The sequence below is a fragment of the Rana temporaria genome, chromosome 6 (assembly GCF_905171775.1).
Source record: "Rana temporaria chromosome 6, aRanTem1.1, whole genome shotgun sequence".
In the NCBI taxonomy this organism is placed as follows: domain Eukaryota; kingdom Metazoa; phylum Chordata; class Amphibia; order Anura; family Ranidae; genus Rana; species Rana temporaria.
Window position 1 is genome coordinate 109,725,291 of NC_053494.1, and position 13,618 is coordinate 109,738,908.

Sequence of the window (13,618 nt, forward strand, 5' to 3'; positions counted from 1 at the left end):
CACCTCATCTGTGCCCGTCAGTACTACCTCATCGATGTCCATCAGTGCCATCTCATCGGTGCCCATCAGTGCCGCCATATCAGTGCCCGTAATTGAAAGAGAAAAACTTATTTACAAAATAATTAACCTAAAAAAATAAAAACGTTTTTTTGTTTCAAAATTTGCAGTCTTTTTTAGTTGTTGCGCAAAAAAAAAATCGCAGAGGTGATCAAATAACAACAAAAGAAAGCTCTATTTGTGGGGGAAAAAGGACGCCAATTTTGTTTGGGTACAGTGTTGTATGACCGCGCAATTGCCATTCAAAGTGCGACAGTGTTGAAAGCTGAAAATTGGCTTGGGCGGGAAGGTGCGTAAGTGCCTGGTATGGAAGTGGTTAAGGGAATCCAGTGCCCCCCAGAACTAGTGTGTGGGTCCCCTGAAAATTCCTGGGCGGGTCATACAAAAACAGGGTGTGACCTTGACAGGAAGGGGTGGGTCATTTTTCTATTAGGAGGTGCAGATATGTAGTCAGGCCTAGGGCACAACAAAACCTAAATATACTACTGCATATTAGGGCTTATTTAGACCGGATCCGATTTACAGCGTGTTTTTATATTGTGGGAGGAAACCCACGCAGGCACAGGGAGAACATGCAAACTCCATGCAGATGCTGTCACGGGTGGGATTCGAACCAACGACTCTTTTGCTGCTAGGTCAAAGTGCTATACACTACACCACTGTGCTGAACGAACATGATTGCAGCTGAAAGCATGAGAACTTTTATTTATTTTTTCAATACCATGCTTTCCAGCCTTATTGACCCCGCCTCTCTCCATAAAGAGGACCTGTCACACACTAGTCCTATTACAAGGGATGTTTACATTCCTTGTAATAGGAAGAAAAGTGATCCAAAATCAAAAAAAGTGTCAAAAAAGTGCAAGAATAAAAATATGAGGTAAAAAAAACAAACAAATAAATAAAATAACGCCCCTGTCCCTAGAAGCTCGCACTCAGAAGCAAATATGCATGTAAGTCCCGCCCACATATGTAAACACCATTCAAACCACACATGTGAGGTATTGACGCGTGCGTTAGAGCGAGAGCAATAATTCTAGCCCTAGACCTCCTCTGTAACTCTGAACTGGTCACCTGTAAAAAAAAAAACAAGCATCGCCTATGGATATTTTTATGTCCCGAAGTTTGGCGCCATTCCATGAGTGTGTACAATATTAAAGCGTGACAAGTTAGGTATCTATTTACTCGGTGTAACATCATCTTTAACATTATCCATAAAAATTGGGCTAACTTTACTGTTTTTTTTTTTTTTAATTCATGAACCGTGTTTTTTTTTTGGGCCAAAAAAAAGGCGTTTGAAAAATTATTGCGCAAATACCGTTGGAAATCAAATAAAAAATGACCGCTAACTTTATTCCCTAGGGTGTCTGCTAAAAAATTATATATAATGTTTGGGGGTCCTGATTAATTTCCCAGGAACAAAATATAATTTTTACATGAAGGAGAGAAGTGCCAGAATAGGCGCGGTATGGAAGTGGTTAAAGTGAAATAATAAAAGTGAAATATTCCTTTAAATTTCATACAGGGGGGGAGGGGGGGTACACGCATGTTTCCCGTGCTTAGAACTGTCCCTGTACAAGATGTCATTTCTGAAGTGAAACAAAAAAAAGGAAGTTTAAAGTACTCATGGCTATAAAGAATACAGTCATTGCTCATTAAAAAAAAAAAAAAAAAAAAAAAAAGGGGGTCCCTCCAAATTAAATTACCAGGCCCTTCAGGTCTGGAATGGATATTAAGGGGAACCCCGCCGTAAAAACCCCCCCAAAAAATGGCGTGGGGTCCCCCCAAATATCCATACCAGACCCTTCAGGTCTGGTGTGGATTTTAAGGGGAACTCCACCCCAAATTGAAAAAAAAAAATGGCGTGGAGTCCCCCTAAAAATCCACACCAGACCCTTATCCGAGCACGTTGACCTGGCCGGCCGCAGAAAAGAGGGGGGGACAGAGTGCGGCCCCCCCTCTCCTGAACCGCACCAGGCCACATGCCCTCAACATGGGGAGGATGTCCCCATGTTGATGGGGACAAGGGCCTCATCCCCACAACCCTTGCCCGGTGGTTGTGGGGGTCTGCGGGCGGGGGGCTTATCAGAATCTGGAAGACCCCTTTAACAAAGGGGACCCCCAGATCCTGGCCCCCCCCTATGTGAAATGGTAATGGGGTACATTGTACCTCTACCATTTCACCCCCAAAAAAATGTCAAAGTGTTAAAAATGACAGTAGCCGGTTTTTGACAAATCTTTTAATAAAATCTTCTTTTCTTCTTTCCTTCGGGTTTCTTCCGCTGCTTCTTTCTTGGGTCTTCTCGTCCACATCTTGCCCGACGTCTTCTTCTATCTTCTCCGTCCGTCCTTCAGCCTTCTGGTCCCGCATCTTGCCCGACGTCTTCTTCTCCGTCCGTCCGCCAGCCTCCTCAACCGCATCTTGTGTCTTCTCCGGTCTTCTTCTCGGTCCGCCAGCCTTCTCGTCCCCATCTTTTTCTTCCCCGGACTCAGCGTTTGAATTTGATTTGGCCGCCGTGTTCCCGCTCCTGGGACCCGCCCCCTCTGACGCCACAAGTAAACTCATATGAAAGTCCGCGTGTGGCATATGTGCGTCAGAGGGGGGCGGGGTCACATGAGTGTGACACGGCGGGAACTTCAATTGGAAGCTGCGGCATCTTCTTCTCCGGGCGGCGCGATTGAAATTGAATTCCCCCGCTGTGTGACGCTCTGTGACCCCGCCCCCCTCTGACGCACATGACCTTCTAAGGAGTTTACTTGTGGCGTCAGAGGGGGGCGGGTCCCAGGAGCGGGAACACGGCGGCCAAATCAAATTCAAACGCTGGGTCCGGAGAAGACACAAGATGCGGACGAGAAGGCTGGGGGACCGAGAAGAAGACCGGAGAAGACACAAGATGCGGACGAGGAGGCTGGCGGACGGACGGAGAAGAAAACAGGAGAAGACACCGGGCAAGATGCGGGACCAGAAGGCTGAAGGACGGACGGAGAAGATAGAAGAAGACGTCGGGCAAGATGTGGACGAGAAGACCCAAGAAAGAAGCAGCGGAAGAAACCCGAAGGAAAGAAGAAAAGAAGATTTTATTAAAAGATTTGTCAAAAACCGGCTACTGTCATTTTTAACACTTTGACATTTTTTTGGGGGTGAAATGGTAGAGGTACAATGTACCCCATTACCATTTCACATAGGGGGGGGGCCAGGATCTGGGGGTCCCCTTTGTTAAAGGGGTCTTCCAGATTCTGATAAGCCCCCCGCCCGCAGACCCCCACAACCACCGGGCAAGGGTTGTGGGGATGAGGCCCTTGTCCCCATCAACATGGGGACATCCTCCCCATGTTGAGGGCATGTGGCCTGGTGCGGTTCAGGAGAGGGGGGGGGCCGCACTCTGTCCCCCCCTCTTTTCTGCGGCCGGCCAGGTCAACGTGCTCGGATAAGGGTCTGGTGTGGATTTTTAGGGGGACTCCACGCCATTTTTTTTTTCAATTTGGGGTGGAGTTCCCCTTAAAATCCACACCAGACCTGAAGGGCCTGGAATGGATATTTTCCGGGAACCGCACGTCTTTTTTTTTTTGTTTTTTACGGCGGGGTTCCCCTTAATATCCATTCCAGACCTGAAGGGCCTGGTAATTTAATTTGGGGGAACCCCTACACATTTTTTTGTTTGTTTTATGAATGAATCCCTTTAGAATTGTCAGAGCCGACAATTCATTATAGCCGCGTGTGAATTTTTAAATGACTTTTTTCCTTCTGAATGTCATTTTGTGCAGGGGCAGTCCTAAGTGCGGGAAAAATGCGCTATTTCACATGCTGACATTACACCCCCCCTAGGTACGAAATTTAAAGGAATATTTCACTTTTATTGTTTCACTTTAAGAATTATTAATTTCACTGCTCCCGAAAAAACGGCCGTTTTAAAAAATAAAAAAAACATTGATACATGTTCCCTGGGGCAGGACTGAGGTCCCCAAACACTTTTTAGGACAAAACTAGCAGATTAGCCTTTAAAATGAACACTTTTGATTTCTCCCATAGACTTCTATAGGGAGTTCGGCGCGGCTTTACATATTACTTTCAATGCGCCGGCTGCTACGCTGGTTCATGCGCCCAATTAAGCCTCCACCCGGAGTACTAATTAACGCATGAACCAGCGCAGCGCACAGAGCATAGTAAATCAGGCCCTGTGTTTGTTTGTCTATGCAATAGCACAAAGTTTATGAAGGAGTGGAACTTTTCAATTCACGATTGTTATTTATGTTTAAAAATATTTTATGTACCAATAGGCATATAAGGTGTTGGTGTTATATGTATATGATTTTGATATGAAATATGGTAATATGTTTAAGCACTTATAAATATATTCACATAGCACCAGAAGATGGTCATATAAATAGGACATCCAGTTCAAGCAGCGCAAATACACACTTCTCTTTCTACTAATGTACATTTACTGTCCTATCATCTCCTTAGGTCATGCATTAGGGAATATACTGCAAGCTGTGTTACAGTGTACTTTCCTTCAAGTCAAAGACAAGGAAACAAACATTTGTAATTTGAATTTTTTACAGTGGGTGTCTTTTTTATGAGTTCTGTTTCCCTTCTGGTGCCCCCATACAGTGCTTTCTTTAGCAGTAATGTTCCATCCCCATTGTAGTAAAATAACTTCCCCCACCCTATTAGATATTTTTATGGTGACTCACTAGCTGTTCTTTTCCTGCAGCTTCCAGATTGGCTGCTCACTGCTAATCATGAACACTTGGTAGCAAGACTCTTTGTTTCCCAGCTGAGTATGCAACACATCATTTAAAATAAGCTATTCCTTCTAAGAAGGTTTTTTTAATATAGGGAATGTTATTCTTACATAGCAGAAAAGTGTGTGAATGTTTCAACTGCTGCTACACACTATTACATGGCCTTTACACTGACAATTCTGCCTTGTTTTTCTAAGGCCTCGTACACACGAGCGAGTTCCTCGGCAAAAACCAGCAAGAAACTTGCTGGGAGATATTTTTTTGCCGAGGAAAACTCGACGAGCCAAAAAGAGAGCATGTTCTCTATTTCCTTGACGGGAATGGAGAAAATTGGCTTGTCGAGTTCCTCGACGGCTTCACAAGGAACTCGACGAGCAAAACACATCGCTCGTCGAGTTTCTCGGTCGTGTGTACGAGGCCTGACCCTTAAAGCGGGGTTCCGGTCACGATGAATTTTTTGGGGGAATTTAACCACTAGCCGACCAGCCGCCACAGTTATACGGCGGCAGGTCGGCTTGGCTGCGCAAGATCACGTAATATTACGTCATCTCACATTTCAGCCAATAGGGGCACACGCGCGCGTAGGGTTGCCACCTCATCCCTTTAAAACAGAACACATATGAATTACACAGGTTCTGTGGCTGATTAAGGTGGTAATTGAACTCAAGTGGAGCCTTATCTAAATTAAATTAGCCTCAGAACCTGTGTAATTCATATGTGTTCTGTTTTAAAGGGATGAGGTGGCAACCCTACGCGCGCGCCCCCCGCTTTCCCATGGTGCCAACGCGCATGCCCAGTGGGCGCGATCACCGCTGGGCACCCGCGATCACTCGTTAGAGAGCGAGAACTGTGTGGGGAAACACACAGCTCCCGGTCCTGTCAGGCCTCGTACACACGACCGAGGAACTCGACGTGCCAAACACATCGAGTTCCTCGGCGAGTTCAGCCCTGAAGCCGCCGAGGAGCTCGGCGGGCCGAGTTCTCCCATAGAACAACGAGAAAATAGAGAACATGTTCTCTATTTTCTCGACGAGTTCCTCGGCGGCTCCATCGGGCCGAAAGTGTACACACGACAGAGTTTCTCGGCAGAATCCGGCTCTGACCGAGTTTCTCGCTGAATTCTGCCGAGAAACTCTGTCGTGTGTACGGGGCCTCAGGGGGAGAAATGACTGATCGCTGTTCATACAATGTATGAACAGCGATCAGTCATTTCCCCTAGGCAGTCTCACCCCCCCTTCAGTTAGAACACACAGGGAACATAATTAACCCCTTCCTCGGCCAATAGTGTTAACCCCTTCCCTGCCAGTGGCATTTTTATAGTAAACAATGCATTTTTATAGCACTGATCGCTATAAAAATGCCAATGGTCCCAAAAATGTGTCAAAAGTGTCTGCTGTGTCCGCCATTAGGTCGCAGTACCAATAAAAATCGCTGATCGCCGACATTACTAGTAAAAAAAAAATATTAATAAAAATGCCATAAAACTATCCCCTATTTTGTAGACGCTATAACTTCTGCGCAAACCAATCAATAAACTTTTATTGCGATTTTTTTAATGAAAAATATGTAGAAGAATATGTATCGGCCTAAACTGAGGAAAAAATTTTTTTTTTATATATTTTTGGGGATATTTATTACAGCAAAAAGTAAAAAATATTATTTTTTTTCAAAATTGTCACAATTTTGTTTATAGCGCAAAAAATAAAAAACGCAGATGTGATCAAATACCACCAAAAGAAAGCTCTATTTGTGGGAAAAAAAGGACACCAATTTTGTTTGAGAGCCACGCAATTGTCAGTTAAAGCGACGCAGTGCCGAATCGCAAAAAGGGGCCCGGTCATTGGCCAGCAATATGGTCCGGGGCTGAAGTGGTTAAATAATATAATATTAAAGAGATCACATTAATCCTAATTAATGATCCCCAATCGATCGCTAAAGTAATTAAAAACTTGCCTAGTTTGCAGTATTAAAAAGAGGTGGCCATCGCCATCCTATGTGTGGGCATCTGAAGCCCAGTAATTTTTTTTTACTTTTCTCCGTGGAGAGGTGCATGCTGGTTACCTCTCGATCTTGTGCGTGCGCATTAGAGCGCCACTCGTATCGGTGGTTGTTTGTGCCATTGTCATAACAATGGTCGGAGGAACGTCCCGCCCGTTGTTATGACAACGGAGATAACAGAATCGCTAACAGCCCTAATCGTGTCATTTCCACGATTTTTCGGCACATAGGAGCGCACAGTCTCCTGGGAAATTATGACACTACTTTCCCAGGAGTCTGTGCGGCGTAGGTTAGAGAGGAGAAGGATCGCGGTGCAGGAGGAAAGCAGATTAGGAATCCTGCCTAGCAACAGAGCTTTCAAGGCATGTAAAACATTTTTTTTTTTTACTTGGTTAATGATAATTATTGAAAGCTGTTGATGCATACTTTTATTTGAGGGTGGAGCTCCGCTTTAAGACCACAGAGTTGATAATGCTACATAAAAATATGTTTAAAGGGGTTGTAAAGGTTCGTTTTTTATTTTCTAAATAGGTTCCTTTAAGCTGGTGCATTGTTGGTTCACTTACCTTTTCCTTCGATTTCCCTTCTAAATGTTTTTTTTCTTTGTCTGAATGTCTCACTTATTGTTTCTCATCAGTAAACTTGTCACCATCATCCGAGCGGTGGTGTCAGCCAGAACAGCTTACTGAACAGCTTACTGAGGAGGAACAGGAAGTGAGAAATTCAGACAAAGAAAACAAAGAAAAAAAACATTTAGAAGGGAAATCGAAAGAAAAGGTAAGTGAACCAACAATGTACTAGCTTAAAGGAACCTATTTAGAAAATAAAAAACAAACATTTACAACCCCTTTTATATAGGTATCAAATATTTCACTTAACCCTCCTTATGGAATATATATATATATATATATATATATATATATATATATATATATACACATAACTCTCCAGAAGACGAAGAATTACTGAATATTATTATTACATTGCAGGACTGTGTGCCCTTACCCACTCTGTTTAAAGATGTTATACAGCCTTTAATATCCATCCACCCACTCTTACCTATGTTGTTTGGTTTCAAAAGTACCTAATTTAAAGGGATTGTAAAGCTTTTTTTTATTTTTTTAAATAACAAACATGTCATACTTACATGCTCTGTGGTCCTTCTTTTCTGGAGTCCCCCGCAGTGTTCCTTTTTGCGAGTGCCCCCACGGAGAAACACTTTCCATAGGAACACTCGTGCAGGCACGCTCCTAAGTCCTGCTGCTGAGTCCATTGCCTTGCCCCCAGCTCCTGTGTCACTGGATTTGATTGACAGCAGCAGGAGCCAATGGCTCCCGCTGCTATCAATCTATCCGTTGAAGACCCAAGACAGAGGTTGGAGTTGCTGTGCTTGTCCCCATTAATGGAATGATTGGGCTCAGGTAAGAAAAAGGGGGGTCTGTGGGCAGAGTCTGCTGCAGCACAAAAGGTTTTTCACCTTAATGCATAGAATGCATTAGGGTGAAGAACTGTAAAGAGTTTACAATCCCTTTAAAGAAGATTGTAAATTAGTTTTGTAAAGAAGAAGCTTAGTGTAGGTCAGAAGACTTTCAGTAAATGTATGTGATAAATGTACTTTTTAGAAAGGGTGATGCACACCTTCACGCCCCCCTGATGACGTGCAACGCACGAAACATATGTCGGCGGCTTTAGACCTGGACAAACTCATGCTTCAGCTGTTCCCGGCATCGGAGAAGCGAATCTTATCCCAGGACGCCAAGCTACAAATCTGCTGATACCAGCGCGGCTGTCCTTCAGGTTATCTCACACGCTTACAGTCCCAGTGCCGGGCGGGCACTCTCCAAGTAAGAGGCCACTCAGCTGTTTGCTGTTTTTATGCTTTTTAATAAATGGTAATGCACTATGGGATCCCATTTGTTTTTCTGTTTTTGCTATGAACACTATCAAATTTGAATTTTGGAGTCATAGTTCCAGTGCCCAACGCAGAGTATGCAGGCACTGAATCCTGCTTAGCTCAACCGACCTACTTTTTCATTAAAGTGGTCCCATCTGTGTGGTAAGCGCAATATATATGAGAGCACTTCGGGTGATGCAGTTTTATATGGTGAAGGCTTAATGAGCACGGTGAAGTCAGATTGGATGCAAATTCTTAGAAGAACCTGTCTCTCCATTTCCTTCATGCCAACATCATGTCAATGATTTTCCATGTTCCAACAATGGACTTATAATTTAATTCTACCATAGGACTTAATATATATATGAGATCATTGCATTATTTTATAATTTTAGTTGGGGTTCACTACCCAGGTATATTATAATTATTTTTGAGGTCACTGTACCTATTCACAAAAAGATTCACAGGGGTTCCCCTCTAGGAACCAGAGCGCCCTCTTTTTCTCACATATCACACCTTCAAATTCACCTGATGCTTGGATCATCATACTTTTTAGTATTTGGGGGCCAAACAGCACCCACACCAAATAATGCAACAATCCGCCCTTGGAATTAAAAATAAATACAATTCAAAACATTTATAGCACCCTCCAAGTTAGAAACTAGGAAAATTTTGTTTTTGGCTTACTCTGCATCACAGGGGAGTAAGATTGTCAGCTTTTGTCTGTTGTGGCTCCAGAGGCTGTGGGATTGATTGTTTTCCTCTAGCTCTGTTGAGAAACTTGGAGAGTCAAATCATCTTGAATATTTACCGACCTCTGAGCAGTCCCTGAGGGAGTGTGTTCAGTAGGTCAGGGAATGGGTAAATAGGCTGAAGCCTAGGCAAAGAGTTATGCCGGGTAAACATGATCAGGCATTTGCCCCACCAAAAGCTTATCGGAATTCCTACGAATTCCATCGGAGTAAAGTAAAACATGTTCTATATTTAAACTCTGATTGAATTCATCAGAATTTCTGATGGAATTTCTCCGATGGGGCATACACACGGTCGGAATTTCCGATGGAAAAAGTCAGTCTGACTTTTTCCATCGGAAATTCCGATCGTGTGTACGCGGCATAAGTGTGTGTCTGGTCTGACCTCCAGGAGGATGAACTGCTAATGCTTTAGGGGGCTGCTGCCCTGGAGCCTTCCAGGACTGGCTACTGGACTACTCAATGCTATGGACAGGACCCTCCACCTCTGGAACTCTTCTTTGGGTCTGTGAGTAGAGCTTCAATACTGATCTGCAGTCTCCCTGGCCTCCAGCTGTAGATAGTGACTGTTCCAATTAACCCCTGAATATTTCCTATGGTTTCAACTGTCTTGGTTTTGGATTCCTCTGTTTTACATCAAACTGTGCTAAAACACCCTTCTTGCTCATTTCCGATGAGAGAATTTACAGTATTGCAGCTCAAGCAAGAAGTGTCCTCAGCCTGCATTTGTGAATATCCTACTCCCCATTGTTTCCATCAAGTTAACAGTTTTTAGCAATTAATACAAACAGAAAAGAACTTAGGCAAACCTCCAGCAGCCCCTATGGGGGTATGTGCTACACTTTCAAAAGATTGCAAAAGAAAAATGGCAGCTCCTTCAAATTATGCATGCTGTCTTGATGCCCTACTGGCAGTTTCTAAAGTTTGGAGCACAATTATATGTGATAAATATGTGTAGCATTCTCTCCCAAGGCATTATTTAATATTGTCCAACCTTTGCTATCCATATTCATCTTTTGAATAACTGTTTATTAGGATGCAAAGGAAAAATAAAAACATTAAGCAAAATGTGTCAGAAAATAAATAAATAGCTGGAACCTTTTGATTTTTTTTCCTTTAGAGTCGGTTCACACTAGGGCGACACGACTTCCAGCGCGAATTTCAGAGGCGACTCCGACACGACTTGAGCATGAACCACAGGGCGATCTGGGGCGATTTACAACAGGACTTGAAGTCGTCTCCAGGACAGGAGACTTTCCAGTGGCCAATCAAACAACAATCAGCTCTAGGGGAGGGAAGGGGAGGGAGGGGGAGGGAGAGGTTTGCCTGAGAAATGTATGTTATCTTCCTGGAAAGTCGCTTCAGTTAAGACAGTGATCAGACTTGGATCAGACTTGGAGGCGACTTCCATTGAAATCAATGGGTACAAATCGCCTACAAGTCGGATTGAAGTAGTACAGGAACTTCTTTTGAAGTTGGAGCGACTCGAGTCCTGTGTATTAACACCGCTCCCATTCATTTGCATTGTTTTTCTCGACAGCGCGACTTGGAACGACTTGAGGCGACTTCAAGTCGGATCCCAAGTCGCCCCAGTGTGAACCGGCTCTTAGTGTTTAGTGTTTTTTTTTTGTTTTAGGCCGGGTTCGCACTGGTATGATTCAACAGTCATACCACTGTGGATCCGACTTTGCCCTGCGACTTGAAGTCCGTCATCCATCAGACTTCTTGAACGGGGATCCACGTTTGATCCGCGACAATACCAAGCACTGTGTCTGGTATGAATCTTTAGGGGAAACTCCACGTAAAATAAAAAAATAAAAACGGCGTAGTTTTTCCCCTCCAAGACCATACCAAGCCCTTCAGTCTGGCATGGATTTTAAGGTAAACCCCCACGCCGAAAAAAAAACAGCGTAGAGTTTGCCCCAAAATCCATAATAGACCCTTTTGCAAGCACACAGCCCAGCAGGTCAGGAAAAGGGAGTGGTGACAAGCGAGCGCCCCCCCCCCCCCCGATGAACCGTACCAGGCCGCATGCCCTCAACAGGGGGGGGTGGGTACTTTGGGACAGGGGGGCCCTGAGCTCTCCTCTCCTTATGCTGTGATAGCATGTGGGGAAAGAAATGCCGATAAACGTCAAGTTGGTTTACATATGATTGAACAAAATGTGTATGGAAAGGCAAACTTTTTTTAATTTTAGATATATTGTGGAAAGGGTAGACCATCTGTTATTGAAGTCTGTATTTTTTCTGTAGAGATGCACCCCTTTATTTGTGCTGGTGACCACTTTTACCTAGACAGAATTGTCACCAGAGCAAGAGGTTTTCTTTGAAACACTGAATAATCTGTTGGTTTCACAGAAGTTACAGGGAAGAGTGAATTAAATATAAAAAAGCCGATGCTGAATTAAACCTGCCAGCACAACTAAAGATAAATGAATCCCTGGTGAAAATACTGAAGTTTAGTCAGGCCAGGAGACATTTAAAATGAGGTCATTACTAAACAGAAATCACTGACAAATGCTAAGATCCAAAAAGGACACAAACTGATGATCTAGTTTCACAAGGAAGAAAATGATACAGTAATATTGTGGAAGTTACCAAAGCCCTACACTTTTTCTACTCACCTTCTTGTTTTCGTTTTGCTTTTTTCATCATCCTACTTTATCATTTACTTTTTCACATTGGAAAAAAGAAAGATAAGGCTGCACACCACTATAAATCCAATGACGATTTATTGTGTACCATAGACATAGACTGCTACCAGGACACAGGACACAGCAAAGAGGTGACACGTTTCACACTTAACTCATGCTTCTTCAAAACCTAGGGGACAACTGAATCATTAAGCCTTAAACAGAAGGCTTCCTCCCCCCACACAGGTGTCGGGTAATGAAATCAGTGTCCCAAGTATTTGACAAGCAAAATATCATCACATATGAATGTTACCCTGTAATATGCACAACTGATATCCTAATAATCAGTTTTAAAAATATATAGTGCAATATCAAGAAACAAAACTAATAACTAAAATATACATAATATGACAAAAAACAAAAAAATGGAAAATGGGAAAAAATGATAAAAAAATATAAAAAAATTTAATTAAATATGAATAATGAAAATAAAATTAAATGAAAAAATCTTATACAAAACTCTACATATACTGTATATAGTTATAGTGTTAGGACCCTGATTATTCTGTCTAGAAATATAGGAGCCAAATGAGCTGGGAAGCTATTAAAATCACAACTTAAAGTGGAGTTCCACCCATAAATATAACATTACATCAGTAGTTTTAAAAAAATGTCATTAGTCCTTTAAGAAATTTTTTTTTTTTTTAGATGCCTTCAAAGTGTTGTTGCTAGGCAGAATAGTTAATATTCCCTCTTCCTGCACCTAGGTGCTTAAGCTTCACCGCACAGACTCCTGGGAATGTAGTGGGTGTAACTTTCCAGGAGTCTGTGCACTCCCCAGTCTCGAAGAATCATGTGACTTGGACAGTACAGGTGCTGAAACCTGATCTGAAAACTATTACATTGCTTGTGCAGCACTGAGCAAGTGCGAGATCTGCAAGGCTGAAATCCAGGAAGTCATACGGTCTGGCTTCATGATGCCCACACTTAAGATGGCCCCAGTCAATTTCTATTTTATAAAGTGTCTAAATGCTGTAACAACCTAACAAAACGGACCTTAGTTTACAGACTAACTTTACTAGAATACATTAAGGCTTGTGTATTACAGGGGTATTTATATTTAAAAAGTGAAATTGTGGCCGGAACTCCGCTTTAATATACCTTAGGGCTCCCAATACAAGACAAAGACACCTGATCATAATGTTGGTACAAGCAACACAATGGTGTATTTCTGTCCATCCTGATCCTGCATAACCATACTGTAAAGACTAAATATATCTACATACAGAAAAATGACCCAGACAGGCAAAAACACATGAAATTATGTGGGAGCGACATCCTTGTTCTTGAGGGTGCATCCAAAGCAAAGTATAAAAATATATAGATGTATCTCTGCCCTCTTGACGGTGGCAAGATGAATCAGTACCCCCCTGGTTGCCCTGACCCTGTGAGTCCTCTGACACCCTGGGTTCATACATTGTTTTTCCTTTCACTTTAAATGACAGCAAGAAAAAGGAAAGACACCTGAATTGATTAAATCAG